The sequence below is a fragment of the Benincasa hispida genome, chromosome 2 (assembly GCF_027475165.1).
Source record: "Benincasa hispida cultivar pf3 chromosome 2, pf3_genome.v1.1, whole genome shotgun sequence".
NCBI classification, from domain to species: Eukaryota; Viridiplantae; Streptophyta; class Magnoliopsida; order Cucurbitales; family Cucurbitaceae; genus Benincasa; species Benincasa hispida.
In genome coordinates this window covers 2,718,581-2,739,509 of record NC_143479.1, presented here as the reverse complement: position 1 = coordinate 2,739,509, position 20,929 = coordinate 2,718,581, and positions in this window count along the sequence as shown.

Genomic DNA, 20,929 nt, shown 5'->3' with positions numbered 1-20,929 from the left:
GGGGAACATATGTATGGCAAGATTTCCTCAACCGGCTGAATAGAATATTGAACTCGGAAGACAGACTTGATCAAGTAAACATTCTCTTTCTTCCTTACTCAATGATCTCTCTTCTTTACTCGACATTCTCTCTCTTACTCGATGACTTTTCTTTTTACTTGATGCTACTCGATACTCTGAAAATTTTGTAGCTTGATTGTAAAATGATATTTGTGTTGTTTTTGCAGAGAAATAAATGAAGATTTGCAAGGAGATTAGGAGAAAGAGAGGAAGAAAGCACAATTTACATGGTTCGGCCAAGATGGCTACATCCACGGGAAGATTTTCTTTTCTTTTACTTCTTGAAGATTGCCTTTTACAGCAGTTTAGTGTTTACAAGAGAAAAATGATGAATGCATATTGTGGATCTGATCAGTAGGTATTTATATTGTATACCTATTGTCAGTTACATGATGTATAATTTTATTATGTAAAACTAAACTAGTTGTACTATGTATTTGAGTCAACGTTTTACAAAACACTATTTGGAGTGATTGGCAAACAATCCAATTCCTTCCAAAGTGACTCATTTTTTAAATTAATACTTGAAAATGTATTCCAAACATACTCTTAAACTTTTGAAAATATTTCAAAAATACCTTTACCATTAATTTTAGATGGAAACTTGTCCAAAACACCCATAAACTTTCAAAAAAAAAAATACCCTTAAACTAACAAGAAGTTAAAAAATATTACTAATGTTAATATATGAACATAAACCGTGATCAAATTATTTGAAGTTTTCTTGAGTTCGAAAAGAATCAATTTTAAAACATTATAGATATTCTTTCATATAAATACTCTCATTTTTCTCTTATTTGTCCAATTCTTACACCAACCTTCTCAGCAATCAAAATAAAAACAAAAACTTTAAGTTAAAACATAAAATCTCACAAAAATTTGAAATCAAAATATCTCCTTAGACATGCCAAAACGATAAATAGCCAAATCGAGAAAATAGGGAAGTAAATGCATATTAACGGCTTATGCTCATATACTAACAATAAGGGTATTTTTTTAAATATATATATTTTTTTAATTTAAAGGTATGTTTGAAACTTCTAAACTTTAGGGGTATTTTTTTTTTACATAAAATATTAACGGTTTCCATCTTAAATTAACGGTAAGGATATTTTTGAACTCTTTTTGGAAGTTTAAAGGTTTTGAAACGTCTGAAATTTTAAGGGTATTTTTGATATAAAATACAAAATTTAGGATTATTTGTATAATTTAATCTAAAATTTATAATAGAAAGAAAAACATGGTGTATACAAAAACTTATTACAAAAATATTGAGAAGATCGCATGTTGAAGATGTAACCTAATTAATTTATTAAAAAAAAAAAAAAGATAAAAGATCACATTGTGAATATGTGATCTATTTAAACCTAAACCCTAGTTTAAAAAAAATTTAAGAAGTTCGCATCCTCAACATGCACATTTAAAAAAATTAACAATATTCTTCCAATAAGTTTGATAACTTATATACTTTTATAAAATGATTCCAAACTCGCGATATTTGTATAAAAAAAATGTCACTATTAGACATAGATTCAAAAGTTTATAATAACTGTTGAACACAAATTTGAGATACTTTTTGCTCATACATCAACGAATGATTTAAGGATAAACTGTAAAAAAATCATCAGTAAGATATAATGGTAGTTGCAAATGTACCCTCAAACTTTCAATTGTAAAAATTGAGCCCTCAAATTTATAAAAATTTTAAAATTTGACCCTGATACGAAATCCCTAGAAATTTGAAGATTAGGAACTCAATTATTGAACCCCTAGTAACAAATTCTAAGACCCTCAAATCAATTGATGTCAATCCAAAGGCAATGATTATATTTGGATTATTTTTTTTTTATTGAAGACCAAGAGATAAGGAGAACTAGTCCTCTACTCAAGATTTGAACACTCACAAGCAAGTTGATCAATCTTACTTAAATGTTCAAGCATGTAACCCTAGATCAAGAATTGCAAATGTTGGTGATGAATCTTTGTCATCAACTGAAAATTATTGTTGCATGAGGTTTCCGGATAAACTTATTGCATGGAGTTGAACTTGTGTTGATGTAGATTTGATGCGGATGTGGTTTGATCTCTAGTACTTGATTCTCCAATTCTCTCTCAGTTAAATGCCTACGCTGTTGGGGATGATACCCTAAAGTCTCATGTCCTGTAATTTGTAAACAGTTTGTACGAACGCTTGTGATGTATGATATATGATATTTATTTTACTTTTTGACTTTTCACATTAGATGTTTTATTTGCTTTACCACAAACCAATAAACTAAAATCCCTGGATGTCATTATGTAACTTAAGCATGTATGTGGTGACATACAAGTGGATCATGTCTTAAGTGATAACTAAAATGGTATGTAGTATATGGATATAGGAGGGAAACCTTATCCTGGTAATGCTACAGATGCGGCCCACTTTGTAGAATAGTTACAAGTGTTGTGACTTGCTACAGATGATCTGATCCTGATCATTTGTGTGGGGACATGCGAGCGGAGGCGTCCTATACAAAGAGTTTGTATAAGGTCTGACCACGAAGTGTCAACGTCTCGTTATATAACGTTGTTCATGACAGAGACTTCACTTCACTAGGATGACCATAGGTAACATGACCTCAATCCTTAATAAGTTGGGAACTCCTGCCATTGAGGGTCGTCCTTTGATTTGCATGGGTGCGATTGGCCAGGTCATTGACTCAAACCTACCACTTTGAGGATTCGTTTGATTTGGGAGTTGGGAACTCAGCTGCACAAGATGGAATTCACTCCTTCCCCGAAGCAGGGGTAAGTAGATAGATTGCTCCCTTAAGGGCTGATCCCGGGGCTTGAACGATGTGGCGCCACACTTCTTCTCATGGCCCGAGAGATGTCCACACATAGTAGGACTATGTTGTATTGTTCATTAGAGGGATCTGTGGTACTTAAGGAGTAAGATGTAACTATAGGGGAAAAACGGTAAATTAGCCCATCTGTAATTACGAGCATCTATTAAGGGTTATCTTACTGATGATTGGTTATATCCGTTGGACACAAAAATTTATCTATGGTAAAAAGAGTTCAGTTGTCGGTCTTTAGTGGAATGCTTGACAGTTAACGGATGGTAGTCTCGTGGCTAAAGAGTTTAGTCAGCTATTCACATACCATTAGAGCTTCGAGCCATAGGTCCATAAGGTCCCCACGGTAGCTTGGATATAAGTAGAGAATTAGTTTTTGGATCAGTTTGAAATGTTCAAATTGACAAAAGGGAGTTTGATTATATATGATATAATTGAACTAGTTAATTATATATAATATAATTAACTTTATGTATGAGATACATAAATTTAGAGGAAATTGGATATAAATATGATCTATGTTTAGTGGAGGAGAAAACACTATGGCTGATAGATGATATCAAACTATAGGTTATGAATATAATGTGATTATATTTATTATTTTAATAATTGGACAGTTATGGGATAATTGTCCGGCATTTTCTCTGTAACCATACGTTAGTGGGAAGTTCAATTTGGTTTTCGTAACTGAAGAATAAAATGAAAATTGTTTTCATTTTGCAAAGAAAACACACTAAAATTGCTCACAGGGTGTTCTGCATTTGATCGCTTAGTAATTTGGAGCCTATACGCTAGCGCCAGTTTACTAGATGATAGCTTACAACCGCACGTGCTTCTTCTAAACGATCGTCCACATTTTACTAAACGATCACTTAGCGCCTGAGCTTGACTAAACGATCGTATAGGTGATCACCTAGCTTTTCCTAGATGATCGTGTACTTCGCCTAAATGATCAAGCATCTTGACTATACGATAGTAGTTGCCTTCTTCCACTTGCTTGATCGTCGTATATGATCTGTTTTTCCTCCTCACCTCTACCAAATCCAAAAGAGCCCACTCTTTAGATTCTCACTCCGAGAATACTAAGGGCTCCAAGTGGTGGTGTCGTCCTCATCTTCCTGTTGTTCGTGTGAATCCGTTTCGAGTAGACGACCGGGGTGTTGCTGAACGATATCCTATTGTTCTAGTGAGAGCACAAGGAGGCCGTTCATGGAGAGAGCGAGTTTTTCCAAGAAGAGAGTCTTCAACTGGTAAGTTCCTCGTTCTCTTGTTTATTTATCTTGAAGCATGCCGGTAATTTAGTTGTTTAATGCATATTTGTATATGTGAATGTAAATGTGAAAATTATGTCACAATGGTTTGGAAAGATTCGCTTCCGCTCATAGGTACTCTTTTATAAGAGTTCCTTCAATTGGTATCAGAGCCAGGTTTCTGATATTCCAAATTCATTGATGCAAAGAATTACATTTACATTCTCGGTGGGTAAAAACATGTCTACTCTCTATTTTAAGTGTTAATTCGTTTGTGGATGTGTGGATTAATGGAATTTTCTGGGATGAAATCTCGGTTTGTTAAATTCTTTTACATTTCATGTTAATTATAAAGGCCCCTCGTTTTTGGGCATTATTAACAGCTACCGAGTCTGTAATTCTAAGTTAGTTTGAGTTTTGAGTGGTTCGTAAAGAAGCTTCAGAGCAAGGGGTGTTGTTCTTCGAGGAAGAAGACAATCAAGCGTTGGTCGGGTCGTGTAGACGATGGGTAGATGATCGCTGAGCATCGGATACTCGGGTGTTGTTTAATGCGTACACACTAGACGATCATATAGCTTAGCAAGCTTCATCACTTAGTTGCTGACTATACAATCGCGGAGTTAATTACGTAGTAAATTATTTACCTTTCGCGTGTTAAGCGATCGTTTAGACAATCGGGCTTCGCATCTTCGTTGTCGTCTAAGTGATCGTTTAGCATCCGCACGTTATCGTCTAGTGCGATACATGATCGTTTACCAGGAGGCATTTACTAAACGATGGGAGCTTCGCCTTGCAGTTCAAGACCTGGTTCGCCTATGAACCAGTTTGCTCGGTGAAAAAAATGTAATAGATAGAATTTTTTATTCCGGTATTTGAGGTGGTTCATCCCAGTCCATTAATCTGTGATTTAATACATGAGATATATGGTTTATTTTATATGTCATATGATATGCACATATAGAAAAATCCCACTTTAGGTTATGCATTGGTCATGCATCATCTCTTTATTATAAGTGTTATGATTTCAAGAAGCATGATTTAAATTACGTAAAAGCATGCACATGCATCATATAATATAAGAGTTATATTTATGCATGCATAAAGCATTGACATGCAACATATTTATATTATAATTGTTATAGTATAAGGGTGTATGGAAAGCATGTGTGCTTGGTTGTTACTTGTATAGCAAAGTCTTATAAAAGTTATGTATAGTAATGACCGGACATTGCATGAAGCATGACACATAAGTTAAATTTGTAAGCGTTATAAATACCTTGTTGTGTGGCAATGTGTTTTAGTTGTTTCTTTTTTAATGGTTATAAAAAGAAAATAGAACTAAAAGCAATAAGAAAGACATGTGTGCCCACTTAGGTTTGATTTATGGTTTTAAAATGTATAAAACTTGGATGAGATAGACCTAAGATTACAGTTCTAGCATGATTAGCAACCTTAGGCTTTAATCTTTTAATCAATTTAATAGGATTAAATTGACTAATAAAAGGTTAAAGTGTAGCAAATCTATCTATAAGGGACCTTTTGTCTAAGATGAGTTTGTCTAGTCTGGGGTATTTAAGGTGACAAAAATGTAATACCCTACCTGGGAACCTACCTGGAAAGGTGAATTAGATAGATTTGATGCATGCATGCAAGTTAAGGACAATCCATTAAAGTGTTTAGTGTGACTACTTGAACTTGTTTTATTTCAAAGACAAAAGTTGTTTTTTAGTAGACTTAATAAATGACTTAGACTAAAATCAGTAGTCGGATTGTCTAGGTTAATGAACCCCTAGGTAGAACATTTAGTGGGAGGTACTTGGGGCATATGATTCTTTCTTTAAACCTCTCGCGTTTCTCCTTTATAGTCCACACTGTGAGATCTACCCTCGGCCTCGTGGCACCCTGGGAGTGTCCCCCTAAAGGATGGTGTTTGGGTAGGTCAATATCAAGGTAGATGGAGAGAATGTTCATAGTAAGTGGGAGTGGGAAATGTGACAGCATATCCCACGGTCTCTTTCGTTAGGTTGAATAAAGTTTCTGCACATCACCTCGAGGCACCCTGTGAGTGTCCCCCTATAGGATAGGAGTTTTGCACGTTTCTTTATTTGATTTCCTGTAAGAGGATACTTAATCTCTTGTCTTAATATGCTTCTTCCCTATGGTGGGCTCATCAGGGCAGAACTCTGGCGCTGAAAACGAGGGGTCATACTTACACGAAATTGTTAAGGGTTAACAGTTTTGGATCGATTAAATGGTGGCTGTTAGGTTCAGTTCCAAGAGTTGGTTCTGCTTAATGGTTGAGAATGTCTCATCCCAGTGAAGAGGCATCTGATCACCCCACCGGTGATGTTTGTCTTGCCTCGCTGGGGCATCATTGGAAAATAGAAGTCTTATAACTTAAGGTACTTAGAAACCGTTTTGCTAAAACTAATTGGTTAAAATGTGGTTTAGCAAAGTCTTATAAAAGTTTGTTCGTTTTTCAGCAACGGTTTCTAAAATGGCTACAGCCACAATCGCATTGCTTAGCGTCGACAAATTTACTGACGACAACTATTCGAGTTTGAAACATATGATCATGATGATACTCATCATCGAGGATCTAGTGTTTTCCCTTATGAAGGTCTGTCCTCCTAGTCTAGCTTCAAATGCCGCTCGAAATGTTCGGGAGGAGTAGAGCGATGAACATGGGCAAACGAGAAGGCCCGAGCCTATATCTTGGCCAGTTCGAGTGACGTGTTGGCTAAGAAGCATGAGCCCATGGTCTCAGCTCGTGAGATCATGGAGTCCCTGCGGGAGATATTTGGACAACCGTCTGGACAGCTCAAGCACGAGGCTCTAAAATACATCTTCAACTCCAAAATAGAGGAAGACACCTCTGTTCGTGAACATGTGCTTAACATGATGGTCCACTTCAATGTAGTGGAGATGAATGGGTCTAGAATTGATGAGGACAGTCAGGTTATCTTGTATTCATTGCCGGAGAGCTTCTTTCACTTTGTTAGCAATGCGATTCTTAACAAAGTGGAATATACCCTTATAAGTCTCCTCAACGAGTTGCAGACATACCAATCTTTACTGAAAAGTAAGGAGAGGAAAAGAGGTGAGACAAATGTTGCTTCATCTTCTAGGACGTTCCATCAAGGTTCGACCTCAGGGACGAAGTCTACACTTTCTACTTTTAACTCTGCAAAGAGGAAGAAGAAGAAGGATGGTAAAAGAAAAGGGAAAGCGTCTGCTAACCTGCCACCTGTCGCCCCAAGGAGGCGTCCGCTATGGGTTGAAAAAGAAAAATGTTTCCACTGCAACCAGGACGGACACTGGAAGAGGAATTGTCCTTGCTGGCTAAAGGAAAGGAAGGCAACCAAGGCTAAGGCCAAGGTAGACAAAGGTAAATATGACTTACTTGTGCTAGAAACTTGTTTAGTGGAGAATGACGATTCGACCTGGATAATTGATTTGGGCGCCACTAATCATGTTTGTTCTTCTTACAGAGGATTAGATCCTGGCGACAACTAGAGGCTAGTGAGACGACGATGCGAATAGGCACCGGGCATGTCGTCCCACCTTGGCAGTGGGAGGCACAGATGTTTTACTAATGATTACTCTAGGTATGAGTATGTTTATCTGATGCAACAGAAGTCTGAATCCTTTGAAAAGTTCAAAGAGTTCAAGGTTGAAGTTCAAAATTCATTAGATAGACAGAATAAAACACTTCAATCAGATCGAGGTGAAGATTTTTTAGATTTGGCATTCTAGGACTATTTGATAGGACATGAAATCGTTTCCCAACTCTCATCACCGGGTATACCTCAGCAAAATGGTGTAGCGGAGAGGAGAAACAGAACCTTGTTGGACATGGTTCGTTCGATGATGAGTTACGCTTCCTTACCGGACTCGTTTTGGGATTGCATAATGGAGACTACGGTATACATACTCAACTGCGTTTCTTTTAAAAGTGTTGCGAGAACACCTCTGGAGTTGTGGAACGAGCGTAAAGCTAGTTTACGTCACTTCCGCATTTGAGGTTGCCCAGCACATGTGCTTGAGGAAAATCCCAAGAAGTTGGAACCACGGTCGAGGTTATGCCTCCTTATAGACTACCCCAAAGGTACACGAGGGGGTTACTTTTATGATACGTCGGAAAATAGGGTGTTTGTTTCCACGATCGCTACTTTCCTGAAGGGGGGTCATATTAGGGAGCACAGTCCACATAGTAAAGTCGTGTTATGTGAGCTTTCCGATGAAACTACTGAAACTTTAACAAGAGTTGTTGAAAGGCCTGTTTCTTCAGCAAGAGTTGTTGATGATAGTTCATCTAGCAGGTCGGTTCCAACTTAAGAGTTGAGGGAACCTCGATGCAGTGGGAAGGTTACGAACCCACCCGTGAACTATCTGGGTTTCACGAAAATCCTCACTATGCTAGCAAATGACGATGTTGAAGATTCGTTGTCTTATCAGAAGGCAATGAAGGATATAGAACGAAATGAATGGGTCAAAGCCATGAATCTTGAGATGGAGTCGATGTACTTCAACTCAGTATGGGATCTTGTAGATCCATCTGATGGGGTAAGACCTATAGGTTGTAAATGGATCTACAAGAGGAAACGGGGTGCTGATGGGAAGGTGTAAACCTTCAAGGCTCAACTTGTGGCAAAGGGTTATACCTAGGTAGAGGGAGTCGACTATGAGGAGACTTTCTCACCTGTTGCCATGTTAAAGTCGATCTGCATCCTCCTATCCGTTGCCGCTTATTATAATTATGAGATCTAGCAAATGGACATCAAGACGACCTTTCTGAATGGCAATCTTGAGGAGTCCATTTACATGGTGCAACCCGAGGGATCACTGCCCAAGGTCAAGAGAAAAAAGTTTGCAAACTGAATCGGTCCATTTTTGGACTGAAGCAGGCGTCTCGATCTTGGAACATTTTATTTGATACCGCGATCAAATCGGATGGCTTTGACTAAAACATTGATGAACCTTGTGTCTACAACATCAACGGTTCAGTAGTTTTCTTAGTGTTGTATGCAGAGGATATCCTACTCATTGGGAATGATGTAGGTCTACTGATTGTAGTTAGAACTGGCTAACAACCCAATTTTAAATGAAAGATTTATGAGAGGCTCAGTTTGTTCTGGGTATACAAATCTTGTTTATTTCTTGAAGCATGCAGGTAATTTAGTTGTTTAATGCATATCTGTATGTGTTAATATAAATGTGGAAATTCTATCACAATGGTTTGGAAAGATCCGCTTCCGCTCATAAGTACTCTTGTATAAGAGTTCCTTAAATTGGTATCAGAGCTAGGTTTCTGATATTTCAATTCATTGATGCAAAGAATTGCAAGTTAAGGACAATCCATTAAAGTGTTTAGTGTGACTACTTGAACTGTTTTATTTCAAAGACAAAAGTTGTTTTTTAGTAGACTTAATAAATGACTTAAACTAAAATCAGTAGTCGGATTGCCTAGGTTAATGAATCCCTAGGTAGAACATTCAGTGGGAGGTACTTGGGGCATATGATGCTTTATTTAAACCTCTCGCGTTTCTCCTTTATAGTTCACACTGTGAGATCTACCCTCGGCCTCGTGGCACCCTGGGAGTGTCCCCCTAAAGGATGGTGTTTGGGTAGGTCAATATCAAGGTGGATGGAGAGAATGTTCATAGTAAGTGGAGCGGGAAGTGTGACAGCATATCCCACGGTCTCTTTCGTTAGGTTGAATAAAGTTTCTACACATCACCTCGAGGCACCCTAGGAGTGTCCCCATATAGGATGGCAGTTTTGCGCGTTTCTTTATTTGGTCTCCTGTAAGAGGATAAGGTTACTTAGTCTCTTGTCCTAATCTGCTTCTTGCCTACGATGGGCTTATTTGGGTGGGACTCTAGCGCTAAAAACGAGGGGTCACACTTACACAGAATTGTTAAGGGTTAACAGTTCTGGACCGAATAAATGGTGGTTGTGAGGTTCAGTTCCAAGAGTTGGTTCTGCCTAATGGTTGAGAATGTCTCATCCTAGTGAAGGGGCATTTGATCACCCCACCGGTGACGTTTGTCCTGCCTTGCTAAGACATCATTGAAAAATAGAAGTCTTATATCTTAGAGTACTTGGAAACCGTTTTGCTAAAAATAATTGGTTGAAATGTGGTTTAGCAAAGTATTATAAAAGTTTGTAATTTTTTCAGCAACGGTTTTTTAAATGGCTACAACCACAATCGCATTTCTTAGCGCCGAAAAACTTACTGGCGACAACTATTGAAGTTGGAAACATATGATCACGATGATACTCATCATCGAGGATCCAATGTTTGCCCTTACAGAGGTTTGTTCTCCTATTCCAGCTCGAAATGTTCGGGAGGCGTACTATCCTTTAATCATCTTCTTTGATACATAGACAATGTCATATCGTTGGAGCATGATCACCTATTTATTTAGGCAACCGGAGATGATTGGCCTAGATAGAATGAACTTGATGGGGTCGGCTTTTGCAATTAGGGGAACTGTAAAGGCTTGCATTTAGTCTCAACTTATCGATAGAGAAGAAGAGTGCAGGGCATGTTTTCTCGATAAAAGAGTAGTTGATTTCAACTCCAGTTAACGTCCTATTTATATAGTAGAGAGCACGTTCCTTTCCTTTCTCCCATTCTTGTACCAACAATGCTCCCAATGATCTTTCTTACATGACGATGAACAAAATCAATGGTTTGCCTACTACGAGAATGCCTAGAATGAGAGAATTAAGCAAATATTTCTTTACACTGTCAAAAGCATTCTGACAGGCCTCACCCCACTCGAATTTTTCTCCTTTTCTCATCAATCTTTGAAAAGGTTGACATCAACCAGCCAAGTTGGAAATAAACCTCTAGATGTAAGCTAGATGACCCTGAAGATTTCTTAACTCATGTAAATTCTTTTGCCTTGGCATCTTCTGAATCGCATCGATCTCGGATTGGTCTATCTTGATCCTTCGATGTCTTATGGTAAAACCGAGAAACTTCCCTAAGGTCACGTCGAATGCACACTTAAGAGGGTTCATCCTCAACTAATATTTTTGCAGGCGATCAAACAAAACTCTTGAATCCCTCAGGTGATCTTGTCTTTTCTTGGACTTGACCACAAGATCGTCAATATAGCATTTGACATGTTTATGCAGCATATCATCAAACACTTATTGCATGGCACGTTGATATGTAGCACTGACATTCTTTAACCCAAAAGGCATCACCTTATAACAATATATTCCCTTTGGAGTTGAAAAGCCGTCATTTTCTCATCTACGAGAGCCACTCATATTTGGTTATATCCATATTGCATGATGTGTGAACACTCGTGCAGAAGCGAATTGTGTCCAAATTTTTATTTTTTCAAAAAAGCGAAATTTAGAGGACAAAAAAAACTTACTTTTGAAGTCACAAATTATTCTCGAGTTTCTCTCCTTGATCACGAACACTTTGAACTCCCTTTGAACACGTCAAAACGAGCAATGCCAAAAAATAAAGGTTGGAAACAACCATCTGATTACCTTAGTATTCTCTTTATGGTGAGAATCCACAAGAATTATGGGCTTTGTGATAGTTTTGGAAGAGAAAGAGGGAGTGTTTGAGAGAAAATTTGTAGAGAATTATCATATTGGGAGTGAAAAGTTCGTTCTGTGTGTCAACAAATGAGAAGAAAAAGACCCCAAAAAACAAAAAACTTCCACACCCGCGATTAAAGATTCAGAGAAAGAGGGGGAGTGAGTTATATAACTCCCCCCTTAATTAATTTCAAAATTTTAAAATTAAATAATTATTATTTTTAATTTAATTTAATATATATTATATAATAACTAATTTACTATATATAACATATATTAAACTATATGTTATATCTAATATAACATATAACCTATAGTTTATATGATATCATATATAATATAACCTATAGTTTATATTCTCTTGATTAACATATAATATTGAATATAAATCAAATTCAAATTAAATTTAACATATAGTATTTATATGAATCATATTCATATAATTAATATTTGAATCATATTCAAATATTTGTTTCCTCTTAAATAAAACTTTATATTATAATGTATCAAATACATTATATTAATTATATCATATATAATTAATTCTCTCAATTAATTTGAACAATTCAAATTAATCCAAAATTAATTCCATTCTCAGTAATCCCATTTGAGCTACTGAAGGGACCTTATGGACCTATGGATTGAAGCTCTAATAATTCTTGGTTAATTAATTAAACTCATTAATTAAATTAACCAACTTTCATTAACTGGCGGTCACTCCACCAAAGACCAACAACTACACTCTTCGCACTACAGATATATTTTTGTATCCATTAGATATAACCAATCAATGATGCGTTGACTCTTCAGATAATTGCTCGTAAGTACAACTGGACCAAAATTACCATTTTGCCCTTGTAGTTACATCTAACTATGACCAAACCCCTCTCGGACTAGGAGAGGGTGTGGCGCCACATTGTTCATGTAGACCCCAAGCTTTATTTTCCCTAATTAAGTATACTTAATAGGGTGGTTAGTATGATAAATGGGATAAAATATAAGTTAATGCTAATTTTTAGGGAAAGTTGAGGAATAAGAAGAGCGTTGAAAGAGGTCCTAAGTATTTAAAAGTGTGGCTCTCGGGTGGATAGGCGTAGCCCAGCAAGTAAGAAATTTGGCTAAGTATGGAGCTAGGCATTGGATGCCATGAGCGTTGGTAGGAGGCCTAGTGGGCAATGACCTTGTCAGTGGAGGTTAGGTGGGCTTGTTGATGGCTAATTTGTTGGCCACGTGATGATGCTAGGCGATGGCCTAAGGATGGGCGATGAGCTTGTGCAAGTGACCATGAATGTGGGCAATTGTCTTCCATTGGTAAATGGCATGCGGTAATTTAAGCCTTAGAAGGTGAGCTAGGCGATGCGTGCTGCAAAGCAAAGCATTGGACAATGGCATGGTGAGGCGATGATCTTGCCAAGCCAAGCTGTGAGCGAGTTGCATAGGCAAGGGAAACCAAGCAATGGAGGAGAGTGTCTAGTTGTTAAGGCTGCTATTAAGTGATCAAGAGTAAGTTGTTTGTTATATTGCAAAGGACTTCAGCTGAATTAGACTCCTTAAAGGGCCAACTGTCATGATCCTATAGGTTGATCCCACTTAGTGGGTAGGTGGCAATTTAGTAAATAAAGAGCAGCTCACAGCCTCAGGTATAAAAGGTAGGCCGACTTTGGATGCTCACTTTGGGATGATTTCAAAGCCATCTGAAAGCTAAGTGAGTTTAGTTGATGAGCTAGGATTGTCGAAAGAAAACTCTAAAGGAATCGAGCTGGAAATTGAAAATTTTGCAGAAAGGACAGATTCTCGGGTGAATCTGGGCCAGTGTCAAGGGTTTGTAGTTTCTAACCAATCCATGAGGAATTCAGAGCTAAAAATTTAAAGTAAGCTTATTAAGACAATTTTGAACAAGTTTGTAGAAGAAAATTTTCTGAGATAAGGTCTGTATCATGAATTACTCGAATTATAAATTGAATCTAAAAGTTTTTGATCAAGCAAGCAGCTGCTTGGGTTGAACAAGCAGGCAGCTCCAAGAGGTCAAACGTGCACGGGCTGTAGTGAGCATCAGCGTGCCTTGAGCTGACCATGGGGCTATGTAGGCGAGCATAGGTGGCTTAGATGCCCAAGGGAAGGCTCTTGCAATTTGGACAGCATGTAGGGCACCTAGGTGGGGTGTTTGACGCACGATTGATGCGGTTGAAGGAAAGATTTTTGCAGAAGCTAAGTTAACATCTACAGAATAATCCTTAGTGTCCAACTCCTTGGGAAGTTGGCATTGGAAGGTAAGGTCAATATGTCAAGAATAATATGAGCTCAATTCGGAAAGTTAGTCTCAAAAGGGAGACCATTGATAGAAGTTAAAATATGTTGTCATGTCTACAAGGTTAACACTAATAGGGGAAGCTTATCAACCCTAGGAAGATTGTCAAAGCCGTAAGTGACTATGACTATTCTCTAAATGTTTTAGAAATCCATGTTTTAATGAAGTATATTCTCATACTATTCATTTTACAAAAAGTTCCAAACAAACTAATTTTCCTAAGTTATGAAAACATGCTAGTTTATTAAGTTTTTAAAGCATGTTTAGTAAGGTTAACTAACGCATGCTAGTTTTTTTCAAAGGAAGTTTCTATGGCATATGCAAAGTATAAAGTACATGTTGTTCTGTTTAAGTATATGTACTTTTGATGTTCATAAGCATGCATCAAAGAATCATGTTCACATGAAAGCTATGTTAAAGTTATGTTTATAATATCATGTTTTCAGTAAGCATGTTCAATAGAGATGTTTCTTTAAGGATAAGTTAAGCTCGATACTAAAGGACTTAGAGAGGGTATCCAAGTAGCTCAACCTGAAGAACTTAGGGAAGGTATCCGTGCAGCTCGATATTGAAGGACACTGAGAAGGTATCTGAGCAATAATACCTAAGGTATAACGGTACTTATCTAGAACCACCTGCACGTAGGTAGAGATGACGTTGAGAGTTGAACAAAAGGGTTCTCTCTCAACTAAAGATAAGTTTAGCTATGTTTTCAGATACGATATGGTTACAATTTTTGTGCACATGCTTGATTGGCCAGTTCAGTTTTCAATATTCAATTTTCTAGTTTTCAGTTTTAAGCATGAGAATTATGTTTTATTTAAGTCACTCATTGGGTTTGTAGCTCACCCTATTTTTAAATATTTTTCCTTCCCCAGGTAGTGGTAAACTCTCCAGAGGTTAATTATGTTGCTACTCTGCCACTCAAGGATTCAAGTAAAGAAGAAAGACTAGAAGTTTCTTCTGTTGCTACACATGTTTCAACAAAGTGGGTAATGTATTGCTTGGGGTTGCCCTTTCCATCAAATTTTTGGAACTTCGGGGGTTGGTATCCAGCAAACATCCTTTAGTTGTCAATTCTCTTAGTGTACGACTAGGAGTACATAAAATAAGCTTGAGATAAGCCTCCATACTGAGCTCTAATAGAGTTGGTGATCATATCCTGTAATTGCTAGACTGACAAAGAGGCAGCATATGTTGATTGTTGTGGTAGATTTTCCTGCAAAACGGTTTTCCCTTTGTCATTGGTTTTGACAACCAGAGTTTAGCTCAGTTCAACAGTTACACGAGCCTGTATCTAATCTTTTAATGTAACAATTTCATGATCTCGCTCCTCAATTGCTTTCATCAAGAAATTTATTTTTCCTCTCCATCTCTACCATGGTCACATTGCTATTACATCCACCATCATGACAGATATTACATCTGGGTAATTCTTTCTTTTCTCGGTCAGACGCAGAAGTAGAGTTGTCAAACAAGGAATTTTCCTTGATGACCCCGCCTCTTGGAGATTCAGTTAATTGTTTCAGAATGCTATGTGCGATGATGGAACCTCGCTCTTGTTCTTGCATGGTCTTTTTCGAATGACTACGAGCAACAGGTCCCGTGTAGAAGTCATTTGTAGAAGATACTCTGGATGCGTTTTTCTTTGGTGTCATTTGTTGATTTGGTGAATTGGATGAGAGAGAGATGAAAGGTAGAGAGGTCCCACTGGGCGTGCAATTTTGTCGCACGAGGTTTCCAGAAAAGCTTGTTTTATGGAGTTGAATTTGTATTGATGTATATTTAATGCATATGTGGTTCGATCTCTAGTACTTGATCCTCTAATTCTCTCTCGGTTCAATGCATATACTTGACTCGAAGATGCGGAGCGCGTGGTGTTCTTGAAGTTGAGGTCTTGGAAGAATGTTTGTATCCTTAGGACTTAAGCTTCAAGGAGTGGGGTTTAGTCTTCAGGTGTCACATCCCCTCCCATGTTACCCTCTTGACCTGAAAAAAGATGTAAAGACAACATATGTCAACTCTCTTATGACACCTACAACCCAACTGAGACCTGTAATTTGTTTCCTTACTCCTGTATCACTTGACAGATAAGTATAAATATTTGTATTGTTTCATGTATTTCAACTTAAAACCCCTAAGCAACTAGAAATCTTCATATAGAAAGGGTTGACATATCACCAACTTATATACATAATTAAAACCAGAGTTCACAACACAAAATCCAGAGTATACTTACAAACTTTGATTATACCCTTTCCTCACTATATGTACATGAGTTCAAAACCATCTAAGTCAAAATAAGGACCTAAGCAGACTTCAGGGTCTATCAGGGATCTACTATCTTGTGGCAGACTGGCTGCTATAAGTTAGGTTATGGGACTTCGACTGCTATCTGGGGGGAGAAACTTTTGAAAAAGTGAGCTGGGATGCCCAATGAATGACTATTTTAAAATAAACGTTCATAAACTATATTGAAGAAATTAGAAAGTATCTGATAATTGAAAATTCTTTCATGGATTCAGGGTTGTAGCATGCTTTGCTTAAACTTATAAGCTTTAAAACAATTCATAGAGGCATTGAAAAACCCTGAAATGTATCATATCTTTTGCAGATCACATAAAACATTCATACTTAACTTTGTACCCTAATGCCTTAGTTGAGGTAGTGCTCTTTTGCTCATACTCCCAACGTCAATAGCCTTAGTTGTGGTGGAATTATTACATCACCATTAGTGTCATTAATACTCATACGTGCGTGTAGATATCCCCCAAAGGCTAATAACACCCTAACACATGGCCCAAAGCCTATTTGTGTACTAAAGTGTGTCCCAAAGACCATAAGATTAATGTAACCCCTGGATACCTTCATCTTCTTCATTTTTCATTCCTTAGAAAACATGACATTAAAGATAGAAAACACGGTATAAAGCCTCATGCACATTAGGAATGCTTTGCATCATTGAAATCGTTCTTAAAACATCATATGGAATCATAGTATATAACTTTGCTTTAGAAGAAATTCATGCTTTAGAACATTGAAGCTTATGTCTTATTAAAAGGGAAACCCATGCTTTAACATGCTTTGGAAACTTTGGTTCATGTTAGATAAGTTATGTATTCAATCATAAATCATGCCTTGGGCTAAACTAGGCTTTGAAATCATTTAAGGTAAAGCATTCATAAAATATATGCATAGAAAGCATATTAAAAATAACATTTTTAAAACTTTGTCACTCACTATCTCTAGCTAGCTCCCAATCGGTTATAGACCCTTCCAATCTTTGTTTGGCCTATCACATAATAAATAACCCTTGGTTAATGACAATTGCTCACCTTTGAACTTAAATAACTTTAACTAACTTAGCCTTTTAGGTTCTTCTCTTTTAACTTAAGTTGAACCTTTCATTCTTTCTAGAGTCTACACTTATGAATTCTTATAGCATTCATAATATTCCTTAAAGGACTTAACAATAGCTTACCAACACTAAAATCTCAAAACTAGGCAAATGCCAAGCCCACGACAGTTTATGCACACCAGTAGGCCTGATGGGTGCAAGGCACACACATGTTGACACTAGATGTGAGCGCTGGGATACGTGCATGGTCCTACAAGTCGCGCGCACCAGACAGTCAAGTGGCCTCTCATGGGCAACAATCACGCGCACAGACGCTTGGGTGAGTGGTGCGATCAGTAGTAGGGTGCGCATGCTAGGCGTCAGAGCATGCAAGGACTGAGCAATAGGCAAACTTGGTCACCTGATTGGGCACGATTGCTCACCTGATGGGCGTGGGGCATGCGAGAGACTCTCCACTACCAGCCTTACTCAACGTCAGCTTCCTCAATCCTCGACTAGCTACCTGTTTCTTCAACCTATGCAGTTACGTACTTATTCAACACCAAATTCCAGATTTAGATTCTAGAACTTATAACTTAAAATCTATTCATCAAAAATCAAAACTTCCTCCTATGAACTTCTTGTAAATCCTTTAAACTATCTTACTTCAAAATCTGAGCTTTCAATTCTTCCTAGAGTGCTAAAAAATCACCAACCTTCACAGCTTGCTCGGAATAGTCGAGAAATAAGAACACTTTTAAATTGATTGAAGATTTCAACATCAAACCGTGGGAATTTCTTCACATCAGCCCTGAAGCATTCACTAGACTGATGAAGCTTTAACTTGATTGCTGAAGTTCTTCTTTGCATGAGAGAATTGGCAAAACCGACTTCATCTGTCCAGCCTTTATTTATGCTTGCTCTTGCATGGCTACTTTGCCTAATTAGGTGACACCTTATGCCACGCACGTTTTTCTTAAGCTTCTAATTATGTCACACCCACTAATTAGGTTGAATAAATTTTTTTCCTTAGTATAACAACGCCTAAGTTGGCACAGCCTTCACACTCCCAAATCTCTCGACCATAGGCTCCTTTCACTGCCCATGCCACTTCCTTTGTCACCGCCTCTAACTTCCACTTTTCCTTGCCCAAGGCCCACCTTCATTTCATCGTCTAGGCCGTCCTTGTAGTCTTCCTTGCCCCTTGGCAAGTTTCCTATGTCTTGTCTACCAAGGTCATCGCCTAAAGCTTGCCACACCAAACCTTCCTTTAGCTTGCCGCCAAGGCCCTTTACATGCACTCTTCAAGCCATAAGTCTTAACGCCTAGCCTTCTTCACCTGAAATATTTCTCAAATTTTACTACGTGTTGAAATTGCTCAATTCCACTTGCGAGCTCTTTTTATACCTAGAATATTTTTCAACTAAAGTTCATTGGAACACTTAGAAAACTTTCTCCTTCATTAACTTACCTACTAACTTCAAACTTACAATTAAAACTAACCTACTTACCATACTTTAAAACACTAAACACTTTAAATTATGTAATCGTAAAACACTAAATATCAAAATTATTAGATATAATATAATTAATAATATGACGCCTAAAAATTTTCATATCAGACCCTTTAAATTACGTAATCGTAGAAAATATAATAATCACATGAAGTTTAGAGTTCAATTTATACAAGTATTATAAATTTGGGGGTTGAAGTTTAAACTAATATAAATTTGAGATCGAGAAGTCAATATTTAGAAATTAATAATTAGAAGGTTTTTGGAAAAGGCATATGTATTTGAATAGCCGCCGTTGGGTAGGGCCCAATGAGGAAATAATAAATTGAAAAAGAAAAGGGTGTCTGTGTGTGTGGGAAATTGGAATCCGCAGATAATAAAAGTCCGAGTTGATTGGAACATGGAAAGGCAAGCGCGTGGGTTTCAACCACATTTAATATTCATACCCAAACTCCCACACTGTGGGCGCCCTTTGTACTCAGCCCTCTGGTTTTCCCTTTTCTATTTTTTTTTTCTTTTTATTCCTTTTACATCACTTCTCAGTACATAATTGAGAAAATTAAGTCTGTCATTTATAATCAAATTACTATTTTTATTATCATTATTTTCATATTGATATTTAAGTCAAAACATATTTTTAAATGTTATACCACTTTGTGAATTGTAACTAATTTTATAAAAATATAAAAATTAAATAATTATCAAACAAAACTTTAGTTATTTAAATTTTATTTATCTAAATATATTTATTTATCTAGTTGTCTGTTTTATCTATCAACACCAACACGTACAATTTGTACAAGGATTTTAACTTTAATTTTAATTTTAGTTATCACGTAAGTGAGGTTAAGCTATTTATTTAAATACTTCTTTCTGCCTTTCATTGGATAAAGTTTTTGAAGTTCTTTTTTTTAAAAAAAAATTTTACATGAATTTATTTAAATGTTCTATTCACAATGAATTTGGATGAGTACTCAATTAGGATTGTTCAAAAGTCATCTTACTTTATCACCCAATCTTATCTTATTCTTATTACTAAAGTTGTAAACCATAATAATAATAATGAATCAATAGAGATTGAAAACATAGATCTTTCTCCTTTGAAATGGAAAATATTAAATCGTTATGGTTTTAATGATTAGCAAAAGAAAATACCGAGAAATAATGGTAAGTGGAAATGGTTTTAGAAAATTGATAATACTAATTATTATTATTATTATTATTATTTTATAAACGGTTTAAATATGAAAATACAATTTAATAATCTCCTAAACATTCCAGTGCAGTAAAAATGGGGAATTTTCATTTTTAATAACTTGAACATGTAAAATGAATCACTTTAAAAATTTAAAAAGTTTAAATTGAAACACTTTCTAAATTGGAATTTTAAAAATTTTTACCATTTACTTTTATGGTGAGTTTTTGTTTTAAAAGGGGGGGGGGGGGGGGGGGGGAACTAAAAATAAAAACAGTTTTTGTATAGGTATAATCAATTATAAAACACATTTTAAGTACATAATTGATCGAATTTAGACAAATCACAAAATATAACACTACACTAGTTTTTTTAAATGGGAATTTGTAAGTTTTTAGTAAAGTTATTCATTGATAAAATTTAATTCACTACAAAATTAGGGGCGGATTATTTTTTTAGAAGGTAGATAATCTAAATTTTTAGATGTCTGAAATTAAGGATGTTTGACATTTCTAGATAACCATATTTATTTTCTAATAATATTTTTATAGATATATAAGAATATTTGAATAACTAACTGTATTTATTTCGTATGATTTCTACTAAGAAAATATCTCGAATTTACATAATATTCTAAAAAATCTCTAATTAACTCTTCATTGATTTATAATCAAATTAATATAATTTGAATTTATATAAAAAATTTTAATTTCTTTTTAAATTAATATTATTTGTATATGTTATTTTTCTCATTAAAACAATGCAAGTTAATTATATATATAAAATCAAGGGTAAAAAAAGTTGGACAACTTCGATCTCAAAAAAATCTGTAAGAATATTTTAAGATGTCCGAAAA